The sequence below is a fragment of the Hyaena hyaena genome, unplaced genomic scaffold, assembly GCF_003009895.1.
Source record: "Hyaena hyaena isolate Hyena2069 unplaced genomic scaffold, ASM300989v1 scaffold_1201, whole genome shotgun sequence".
In the NCBI taxonomy this organism is placed as follows: Eukaryota; Metazoa; Chordata; class Mammalia; order Carnivora; family Hyaenidae; genus Hyaena; species Hyaena hyaena.
Window position 1 is genome coordinate 61,845 of NW_024081834.1, and position 11,505 is coordinate 73,349.

At 35.1% G+C, this 11,505-nt stretch overlaps 1 pseudogene; it reads left to right on the forward strand.

Moving 5' to 3' along the window:
• Window positions 1-9,190: 9,190 nt before the first annotated feature.
• Window positions 9,191-9,954, forward strand: LOC120224593 (annotated as a pseudogene).
• The last annotated feature ends 1,551 nt before the right edge of the window (window positions 9,955-11,505 follow it).

Here is an 11,505-nt window from a genome sequence, read left to right on the forward strand (position 1 = left end):
AATGTCAGTTAATGATCGCTCATATACAATGTCTGTTTATCTGATCTTTAATATATTTGCTTATACACATGAAATTTTCTATTATAAAAAACTTGTACAAGTAATACATATTAAATTAAAGTCACTAAATATATGATTCCTCAGAGAAAGGCAAATTACTGTATTAATTACCTTTTCTGTGATTTGTTACTTTAAGTATTTTCTGAATTCTACTCATAAACCTGTATGTTTCCTATCTCAACTCTATCAAAGTCAATTTTGTTTTTAGATAAGGAAAAAAAAACCCTAAACTTGAAAAATATTAGATTAAGTTCCAGTCTCATTTTCTACTCAGATTTTATTAGTTATTCTAACCCTGGAGAAAATTTTTCAGAGTTATGCTTGATGAACAACCTCTGCATGCTGCCATTTCATGTAGTATAGAAGTACAACAGCTGGATTTTTAATTTTCTATTTTGTCATTGGCATTGGTGACTAGGATGCGAACATCTTTGGAAATGTCTTTGTGGTTGTTACATTGTCGTGGGCAATTTGAATATTCTTCTGACTTAAGTGCCAGGTTCTAGTATCTAATATCTAATATCTATGATGGTCAGGCTTTAGAAAGGGTATTATTTTTAGTAAAGAAGCCAAACTAATAACATTTCAGGACATGCAACAAGGAACAGGCACTATCAACCTTTAAATGCCCCCAGAATATCTGCCTCCCTACTATGGTAGTGGCTGCCTGAGTTCAGGTATTCTATGTGAGAGCTTTTAAGTAGATTAGAACCATAGATTGATTCCTCATTTTTCTACCGGTAGATAGGGAAAGGCCTCATGTCATACTTGAATTTCTGTTAAAACTCATTTGAAAAAAATGTGTATTGTATTCATAGTATCCATTTTATTCTCTTTACATTTTTAAATATGTATTTATTTTTGAGAGAGAGATAGAGCACAAGTGGGGGAGGAGCAGACAGAAAGGGAGACATAGAATTGGAAGACGCAGGCTCTAGATCTGAGCTGTCAGCACAGAGCCCGATGCAGGGCTTGAACCCACTAACTGTGAGATCATGACCTGAGCCAAAGTCACACGCTTAGCCACCTGAACCACCCAGGCAGCCTCATTTTATTCTTTATTCTAGGGTTTTACTCTCCCGTAGTAGACATTGGCAACTTGAACATCCAGACCCAATGATATCAGGTTCCTCTGGAGTTTCCTAATACTCAAATTCTTTCTACTTTGAAGCCCAACTATTAGGCCTCCCAAGGAACCCTTGTGAGCTATATTGCCTCACCGTAGGAATCACTGCCTCCTTTGTACTCTTCATACATTTCTTGCGGCAGTTTTTTACTTAATAAGATGGAATATTGTGGCACATCACTTACCTCTTTCATGTATTTTAAGTGCCATGGTGGGAGATAAAGCTTATCTCTGTGCTTTCCTATTACTTCTAACACAATTACCAAGAGTCATTTGTAAATTGAATTGATTGATTGATTACTCAAACTGTGCTTAGCCAAATTTCCTTGTGCTCTGAATTTTCTCCACAGATAAAACTCAACTATTTCTGTTTCTATCATTCAGGTCCTACTATGTTCCTGAGATTAGTCTAATAAAAGAATTCATGATAAGTTAGTAATGGCTATAAATTATTATTTTTTAATAGGCACTTTACTTTTAACCAAATCTTAATTTTATTAAGCCTAAAAGCTTGATAATAAAAGACTTCCAAGTCCGAAGATGAACATGTAATAGCAGAGCCTTTGAGCTTAAGAGAGACCAGCCTATCATCCAGAAAAAAACTGTTCCTATTGATTTTGAATCAAACTATACTTTAAACAATGTAGGGCTATTTGCACAAAGACCATTAAAGTCTGCTTTGGATGATTCCATTAAATTTCATTACAAACACTGATTATTGATTCTCAAACTTTAGAATATTTAAAGTGAATCCCCACAAGTTTTATGTGTGTGTGTGTGTGTGTGTGTGTGTGTGTTTCAGTGTGGATTTCTATGTCCCATCTATGCCCCCGTTTAATTTTATATGTATGACTTTCGGGAATCTCCATTTTTATAAACAGAAAGCTGATTCTGATGGGTAGTGAGAGGACCATACAACAAGAAACCCAAATGATCCAAAGATGACGCCCCCAAAGTTGAAATTTATTTCCCAAGAACAGAGATTAAGATATTTTTATATCCTTCAGTGACTATATTTTTATTTAATGCATTCTATAAAATGCAAATATAATGTGCGTTAAATTTTTGATGCAGAAAGAATAGAGAAGAGCAGCTGAAAAATTTTAAGTGGAAATACTGAAAGAAGAAAGTTTATGCATTTACCAACATTTTATATAAATTTTATTAAGAGTAAAGCATAAAAAGCTATTAAGAATATACATTTCATTAAAGGCATGAAGCTAAATTTATAATTATTTTTTAAATTTTTGTAATGTTTATTTTTGAGAGAGAGAGAGACAGACAGAGCAGGGAAGGGGCAGAGAGAGAGGGAGACACAGAATTGGAAGAAGGCTCCAGGCTCTGAGCTGTCAACCTAGAGCCCAACAAAGGGCTCAAACTCATAGACAGCAAGATCATGACCTAAGCTAAGATCAGCCACTTAACCAACTGAGCCACCCAGTTGCCCCATAAATTTTAGATTTACTTATTTTTTGTATTCAATAAGTATAAATTATGTGCTTTTCAATGTTAAAAATGAGATAATATTGAATTTCATCTCTGAGGACTTTCTACCAATATAGTAGTTCCTTTTTATGATGTCAAATTACAGATTTAAAAATAAAAAACTCTGCAAACCTGAGTGGCTTAGTCGGTTAAGGGTCTAACTTTGGCTCAGGGCACAATCTCAAATTCGTGAGTTTGAGCCCTGTATCAGGCTCTGTGCTGACAGGCCAGAGCCTGGAGCCTGCTTCAGATTCTGTGTCTCTCTCTTTCTGTCCCTCCCCCGCTCACACTCTGTCTCTCTCTCAGAAATGAATAAACATTAAAAAATTTAAAAAACATTTAGTAAGATAGTTTTCACTAATGTTATGGTGAATCTTAGGGGCATTTTTTTTAATTTCTAGGGGAAAGTAAACACAGTGCCCTGTGACTCAGGAAATTTTCAGCAAATTAATAAACAGTTTTTTTCCAAAAGTGTCATCTCAATTGTATCAACTATTATTACATTCTCTGATCATAAGCAGGGAGATTAAAAATTACCACTCTTGTACACATCTTATTTTAATTTCATAGATCGTGGATAAAATTAAAAGAGATGGGAATATCTTGAAACTCAAAATTATCTTTTCTTAGTTTTCTCATTTTACATCAATTTATATCTTCTTCTAATCCTCCTCAGTGTGCCAGGCACAACTTTGAAACTAGAGATAAAGTGGTACAGATAAGTAATATTCTGGTTCTCAAAGAAATTAGGCTCTTATTAGGGGAAGAGAGGACTGAATAATACATAAGCAAGAAGGGAATTGATAATGAAAGCTAAGCAGATAATTAAGTGTACGTGTCTCAGATCCAGATAGGGTGCGGATACTACTTTTACTTTGGTTGATGAGGATGGGTAGTTCCAAGGTGAGATATCAATGCCCAGATGGAGTTCGCTATGTCATGACCAGAAAGCAAAGCATCTTAAATGGAGAGAATGGCTTGAAAAAACACTTAAAATAGAATAAGATTGGTCTATTCTGTTGGAAAAATAAAAATAATAAGTGTGGTTAAGCATAGCAGATGAAAGGAAATATGTGAAACGAGGTCAGGAGGTTAAGTAGAAGCCAGGTCATAAAACTTGTAAATCAGGGTAAGAAGGGTGGATTTTGTTCCATGAGCAATTGGAGGTCATCAAAGCGTTTGGGTATTAATTAATTAATTAATTAATTATTCAATTTACATCCAAGTTAGTTAGCATATCGCGCACCATTGATTCCAGGAGTAGGTTTCTTTATGCCCTTATTCATTTAGCCCATCCTCCCTTCCACAACCCTCTAGCAACCCTCTGTTCTTTATATTTAAGTCTTTTATGTTTTGTCACCCTCCCTGTTTTTATATTATTTTTGCTTCCCTTTCCTTATGTTCATCTGCTTTGTACCTTAAATTCATTATATGAGTGAAGTCATATGATATTTGTCTTTAACCAACTAATTTCATTTAGCATGATACCCTCCAGTTCCATCCACATATTGCAAATGGCAAGATTTCATTTGAGTAATACTCCATTGTATGTATATATATGTACCACATTTTCTCTACCCATTTATCTGTCGATGGACATTTGGGCTCTTTCCATACTTTGGATATTGTCAAAAGCACTGCTGTAATCATTGAGGTACATTTGCCCCTTCGAAACAGCATACCTGTATCTCTTGGGTAAATACGTAGTAGTGCAATTGCTGGATCGTAGGGTAATTCTATTTCTAATTTTTTGAGGAACCTCCATACTTCTTTCCAGAGTGGCTGCACCAGTTTGCATTCTCACCAGCAGTGCAAAAGAGATCTTCTATCTCCGCATTCTTGCCAACATCTGCTGTTGCCTAAGTTGTTAATGTTAGCCATTCTGGCAGGTGTGAGGTGCTATTTCATTGTGGTTTTGATTCATATTTCCCTGACGATGAGTGATGTTGAGCATTTTTTTATGTATCTATCTCCTCGCCATTTGGATGTCTTCTTTGGAGAAGTGTCTATTCATGTCTTGCCCATTTCTTCACTGGATTATTTGTTTTTTGTGTATTGAGTTTGATAAGTTCTCTATAGATGGTGAATACTAACCCTTTATCTGATATGAGGGTTTGGGCTCAAAGCAAAAAGATAACATGACCTAATTTGTGTTTTAAACAGATCCTGTTGTCTGGGGTGCCTAGGTGACTCAGCTGGTTAAGCAGCCAGCTCTTGATTTCAGCTCAGATCATGATCTCATAGCTGGTCGGTTAGAGCCCCATGTAAGGTTCCACTCGGGATTTTCTATCTTTCTCTCTCTGCCCCTCTCCAGTTCGCGCTCATGCATACGCACATACGTTCTCCCTCTCTCTTAAAAATAACAAAAAATAATAAAACACTTAAAATATAAAAATATAAATATAATGAATAAATAAATAAATCGATCCTGATGGCTGCTCTTCAAAGAAGCAGTTAATAAGAGGACAACTTGGAAGACAAGAGACCCTTGCAGAAAGACAGTGACAATCTGATTAATGTAATTCTGGAGATAAATGAAGTGGACAAATTTGGGGTAATTACAAGTAAATTTAGCATACACTTTCATTTCTTGAATAAAGTACATTACTTTGATTGAGCAGATAAGACCTGAGAAGAATGGTGAGGGAGAGACAGATATAATCATCTTGAGACCAATACTGTAAAATACAATTTTCTGCATTTAAGAAATCTTTTATGTCTGCACTGTCTAATATGGTACCAATACCCATATATGACTACTGAATACTTAAAATGTGACTAGTATAACTGTGAAATTGAATTTTTGGTTTTCGTTAATTTTGATTTGAATAATCACATGCAGTGGTGACTACTGTATTAGATAGGCCAGCTCTAGAAATGTGGCTTGAGCAAATAATTGGATGGTAGTGTCATTTATTGAAACAGGCAAGAGTAAGAGTAAAGCAGCCTTGAAATGAAAATCAAGAGTTCTATCTGGATCATGTTAAGTTTGAAATGCTTAGTGGTTACCCATGTGGCTATATCAAATAGTATGTAGAATATGTGAATTTGGAGTTCTGGCGAGGTCAGGGATATATCTACACACTTAAGAATTATCAGCATATAGGTATTATTTATACCCATGAAACTCAGTGAAGCCACCTAGAGAGAGTATATAGAGAGAAAAGGGCTCAATGACAGAGGGTAACATTCTAACACTTAATAATCAAAACAGAAGTCAGCATAAAAGACTGCAAAAGAAAAGTCAGTCTCAAAAGGTACACACTGAAGTTTCATATCATTTTGAAACTATGATGCAGAAGCATTCATAGTTTCAGAAGCAAGAAGCAGCTGGAAGCTGATTTCAAACCTGCATCATTTCCCATTCAGAAAGTGCTAACTATAAATTTATCCTAATAATAATGATAAATAAAAATATATAGAGTTCATTTTTCCTAACAAAAACTTCATATTACTCCTTCAAAAACAAATCCTTTAAAGGTAAACATCAGAAACCTCTGTTTTTTTTTTGTCATGTAAGTTTTCAGGAAGGCAAGTATATACCAAACATTGTATCAGATATAAAGAAGTTAATGCAAAATTTTATCATATATTAAGAAGTTATAAAACCTTTTAAAATAATTTAAAAGAGGTAGAAAAACATTTTAAGCAACGGAAAGTAGCTTTATCTTTCTCAGATAGGTTTTTCTTAGAATTTCATTAGAATTCTTTTTAATGTAATTCTCTTTATAGTAAATCCCTAGGTTTAATCTGGGATTGTTTTGAGATTCATGATTCTGTGATTTTGTTTGAGCTTTATAGAAGAAAGGTATTTTTCATTCTGGGGACTTATGTATTTGCTTCTATCTGTCTCCAGAAAGAAAAAAAATAAAAATAAAACCAGAAGCAAAAGAAGACAGGCTGAAAACTACTACCACCAGACTGATGAACTACATGAATATTGCTCTATTATGATAAACTATCACTTGCACATACACAGAACTTTTTTTCTAGGATCATAATGAGAATTTCATAGTACATTCAGGAGTTTTTTCTCATTTTGATGTTTCTATAAAATAACAAATTCAGATCATGTTTACAGGAAAAATACAGATTATCCTTTGTTTATCAAATTACTGATTTTCTTTTCTGTGGGAAGTGACCAATTAGTCATATCCCTGCCGGCTAATATAACGAATATATATACTTATAAACACACCAACATATATATATATATATATATATATATATATATATATATGTATATACATGTATATGTATACACTATACATGTATACACATACATATCAACATAAATACTTTTAAAAGGACAATGATTATAAATATATAGATGAGATAGATAAAATTTAATTTAAATTTTTAACTAAGCTTACCAGACACTGATAACAAAATGGGGAGTATTCTTATGGTCTACACAACAGTGAGCATGGAAGATTATACAGTAAAACTTGAAGATGCCATGGCTAGAAGGCAGGTTTAATTCTATAATGCAGAACATACCTTTCTATGACTGTCTAATAGAATCGTTTTATACCTCTGATTTCAATGGAAAGTCATTTGGTACCTACAAAATGAATGAAATAAAAATATCCTGACTCTTCTTGGACAACAGAACCAAATGACCAAACAATGTGCAGGCAGATTAGAAGGAGTCAGCACAAGACAGCTGCAACAGGCTTTGCCCAGATTCAGATCTGAACACAGTCCAGTCAAGAGATAAGGAAGAGTGGTAGCCCAAAGACAAAAGCAGAAAGGCCATGTGGTAATGAGCAGATATTTTTGGCAACTTGGAAAGCAGAAAAATGACATAAAAATGCTGTTAACAGATTTAGACTCAAATTTAAAATCTAAATTGTAAGTGTTTTTCAGACAAGGAAGCTTAGCTTCTTTTACTATTATTGTAAGGTTGATATAAAAATGATATCCAATCAGCCCAGTGGTCTAATGCAGCAAGAGACCTAAGAAACAGATCTCTAGAATTTTACTACAAGGAGAAAGGACAAACTTTTTACTTATCTAAATCTGGTTAAGAGTATTTCTATTTCTGTCATGATAAAGAACAGAAATTCTAGAATTATAATTAAATGAATATTATTTCGTTAGTTAATCTCGCAATTATACCTAAAATAATGTTATAATAAAATCAATGTATTTTTATAATATGTGTTAATCATTATACATAAAACCTTGGTAATGGCTTTGACCTGGGACCTTAATTCTTTATGGAAAAAAAATACAAATAGATAAATCATAAGCCCCACTGCACAAAATTCATAGTCTAGCAGTTAATCAAAAGAGTTAACTTCAGCAACAAATTCTAAAATATAGGAAGCAAATATATAAAGGTAATAAATGATGAAAAACATTGTACATAATATTTTTACTTTAAACATAAACATCCATTCACTAATTTGATATTGGCCAAAGATTAATTGGATTATTGACCAGTAACATAAACTGTCTTGAATGCATCATCTCCAGTTTTCAGTTTCAGTATCTTTAAGGTAAAAACAGAATTTGAAGATATTGTAAAGCAAAATGAGTCTCAAACCTTTCCAATGTTTGTTTTTTCAGTCTTTACTACCATCACAATTTTTAGCCATGTACATAAGTCAAGCCATGCCAAAACATTCCATTTTTATTTCACTCAGATAACTATATTTTCCCATACATATGTCATCAGTTTATATTATAGTTATCTAAACATTTGTGATTGTAGTAACAAGTATAAACCTGAGAGAACAAGTCTTCAACTGGTAGGAGTAAATATTCCTTCACAAAACAGAGCACACCCTATGAGCAATAAACCTTCAGCATACCAAGGGCATTAAATAGCACATTATATGGAAATTTTAATTCATCTATTAAACTAATTAAGAGGTTAATTAGGAGACCTACTAAAGATGATTTATTAATCAATGTATGATTATATAAATATATACATTAATATTGACAAAAATTTGATAAAAAGAACTGATAGAAAAGGAAGATATTGCACCTTAAAAATTTGTCAAGGATTTCTAATTTAGAAAATAAGATTGAGATTCATTTTTTTCAATAAATTTTTATAAGGAGCAGAAAAATAGGGGCGCCTGAGTGGCTCAGTCGGTTAAGCCTCTGACTTCGGCCTAGGTCATGATCTCACGGTTGGGGGGTTAGAGCCTCCCGTCAGGCTCTGTGCTGACAGCTAGCTTGGAGCCTGGAGCCTGCTTCAGATTCCGTGTCTCCCTCTCTTTCGCTCTCTCACCTTCTGTTCATGCTGTCTCTCTCTCTCTCTCTCTCTCTCTCTCTCTCTCAGAAATAAAAAACAAACAAACAAACATTAAATAAATTTTTTAAAGAAAAGAAAGAAAAATATATAGAATCTGCTGTTGTTTATAGATCATACAATTATATGGAAGAAAAAAACAGCTGCCATCTTGCATACCTGCATGTGTGCGCCTGATCTCCACTGGTCCACCCAAGACCTCTGAGCACCAACCCTAGTCCCCCACGCCGTACCATTTCTGCTCCAGCAAGATGAAAGAAGCTATCATGAACTAGGAGAAACTGGCCAAATGGCAAGAACACGTGCGCGTTGGTGAGAAAGGAACTTCCCACTTGAAAGAAGAAGGTGGAGGGCGCCTGGGTGGCTTAGTCGGTTAAGCGTGCGACTTTCACTTAGGTCATGATCTCACGGTTCGTGAGTTCGAGCCCCGCGTCGGGCGCTGTGCTGACTGCCAGCTCAGAGCCTGGAGCCTATTTCGGAGTCTGTGTCTCCCTCTCTCTCTGACCCCCCCCCCCCCCCCCCCGCCCCCCCCCCCCCCGCTCATGCTGTCTCTCTCTCTCTCCTAGAAATAAATAAAAATAAATAAAAAATAAATAAAAAAAGAAAGAAAGAAGAAGGTGGTTCACAGAATGGCTATAGCAGATGATAAAAAAAAAACTTAAGTTCTCCTTAAAGAAGTTGGGGGTAAATAATATCTCTGGTACTGAAGAAGTGAGTATGTTCACAAACCGAGGAACAGGGATCCACTTTAAGAACCCTAACATTCAGGCATCCCCGGCCCGGAACACTTTGACTATCACAGTCCATGCTGAGACAAAGCAGCTGAAAGAAATGCTACCCAGTCTCTTAAACCATCCTGGTAGATGGTCTGACTAGTTTAAGAAGACTGGCTGAGGCTCTGCCCAAGTCTCGGGATGGAAAAGCACCGCTTGCTACCAGAGAGGAGGAGGATGATGATGACCTTCCAGATCTTGTGGAGAACTGAGATGAAGCTTCCAAGAACGAAGCAAACTGATTAGAGTCAACTTCTGAAGAAGATAAAACTTGAAGGAGTTATTGGGAGCTGCTATTTTATATTATAACTGCTTTTTTAAAATTTTGTTCATGCATCTGATAAAATCTAGTCTCTCATGTCTATAAGCCAAAGCCCCTTGAATACTGCAGCTCTTTTCAGTTTTTGCTTATACTCAATTTATTCTTTGCAGCTAATTATGCTGAAGAAGCCTGGAAATAAAGTTTGAAACAAGGTTAATAAAAAAGAAAAAGCAGAAGAATTGGTTTATATCTGAAGTAACTAATCCTTCTGAATCTCTACATATCGTTAATTTGCACTAATACAAAAAAACAAACTATTCACATCCTTTGTAGTAAAATTGCTACTTAGAATTTGTGGTTTTATGTGGTTGCTCTTTCTTCCAAGAAAAGTACAAAGTAAAAGATCCATCTGTGATTGGCTTAGCTCTTTTGAGATTAATCAGAGCAATGTTTATTTGTTTTATATGGAGATCAATTTCTCTAGACTAAAGATATTTCATATAGCAAGTTTGCCCAATAAGTTTCTTACCTATTAAGAAACTACTTTAGGCAAGTCTAGCCCAGCATCTCACCTGTAGTAGAAAGCCCATGGAATATTGGATATCAGTATCAGCTAGTCTACAGCCATACCACCCTGAACTTGCTCAATCTCATCTGATACCAGAAGATTAGCTTATAATTTGCTATTTTATGCTACTTCTTAGAATAATGAAGGAAAATGGAAAGTAAAAGTACCAATTAACTATGGGTGCTTGGTTGACTCAGTCAGTTAAGTGTCATACTGTTGATCTCAGCTCAGGTCATGACCTCACAGTTCTTGGGATCAAGCCCTGTGTCAGGCTCTGCACTGACAGCACAGAGTCTGCTTGGGATTCTCTGTCTCCTTCTCTCTCTGTCCCTCCCTCTCTTGCTGTATTTCTCTCTCACTCTCTCAAAATAAATAAATAAACTTTAAGTTATTTTTTGAAATACCAATTAATTAACTAATTAGCATTACAATTCTGTCCCAAGTTTAAATAAACACATATGTAGATATTTTACTTCATCATTTACTTACAGGGGGTAAGAGAAATCAACTATAACCTTAAAAATTTACTACTGACAGGGGACACCTGAGTGGCTCAGTCGGTTGAGCATCCAATTCGGCTCAGGTCATGATCTCACGGTCAGTGGGTTCAAGCCCCGCGTCAGGCTCTGTGCTGACAGCTAGTTCAGAGCCTGGAGCCTGTTTCAGAATCTGTGTCTCCCTCTCTCTCTGCACTTCCCCAGCTTGTGCTCTGTTTCTTTCTGTCTCAAAAATAAATAAATGTTTAAAAAATTAAAACTTTACTACTGACAAATTTAAGGTCCTTATTCATGTCCTAAAGTGATAGCCTCTGGAGTAAAGAAAATATAGGCTAAATTTATGGTTACTATTCATTTTAATTTTGGCAGTTTAACCCAATTCAACTTGGATGGGATCAGCATAAAGAAAGTCAAAGTTTATCTCCAATCCATAAATTTTAGAGATCATTCACTTCTTTATTCTACA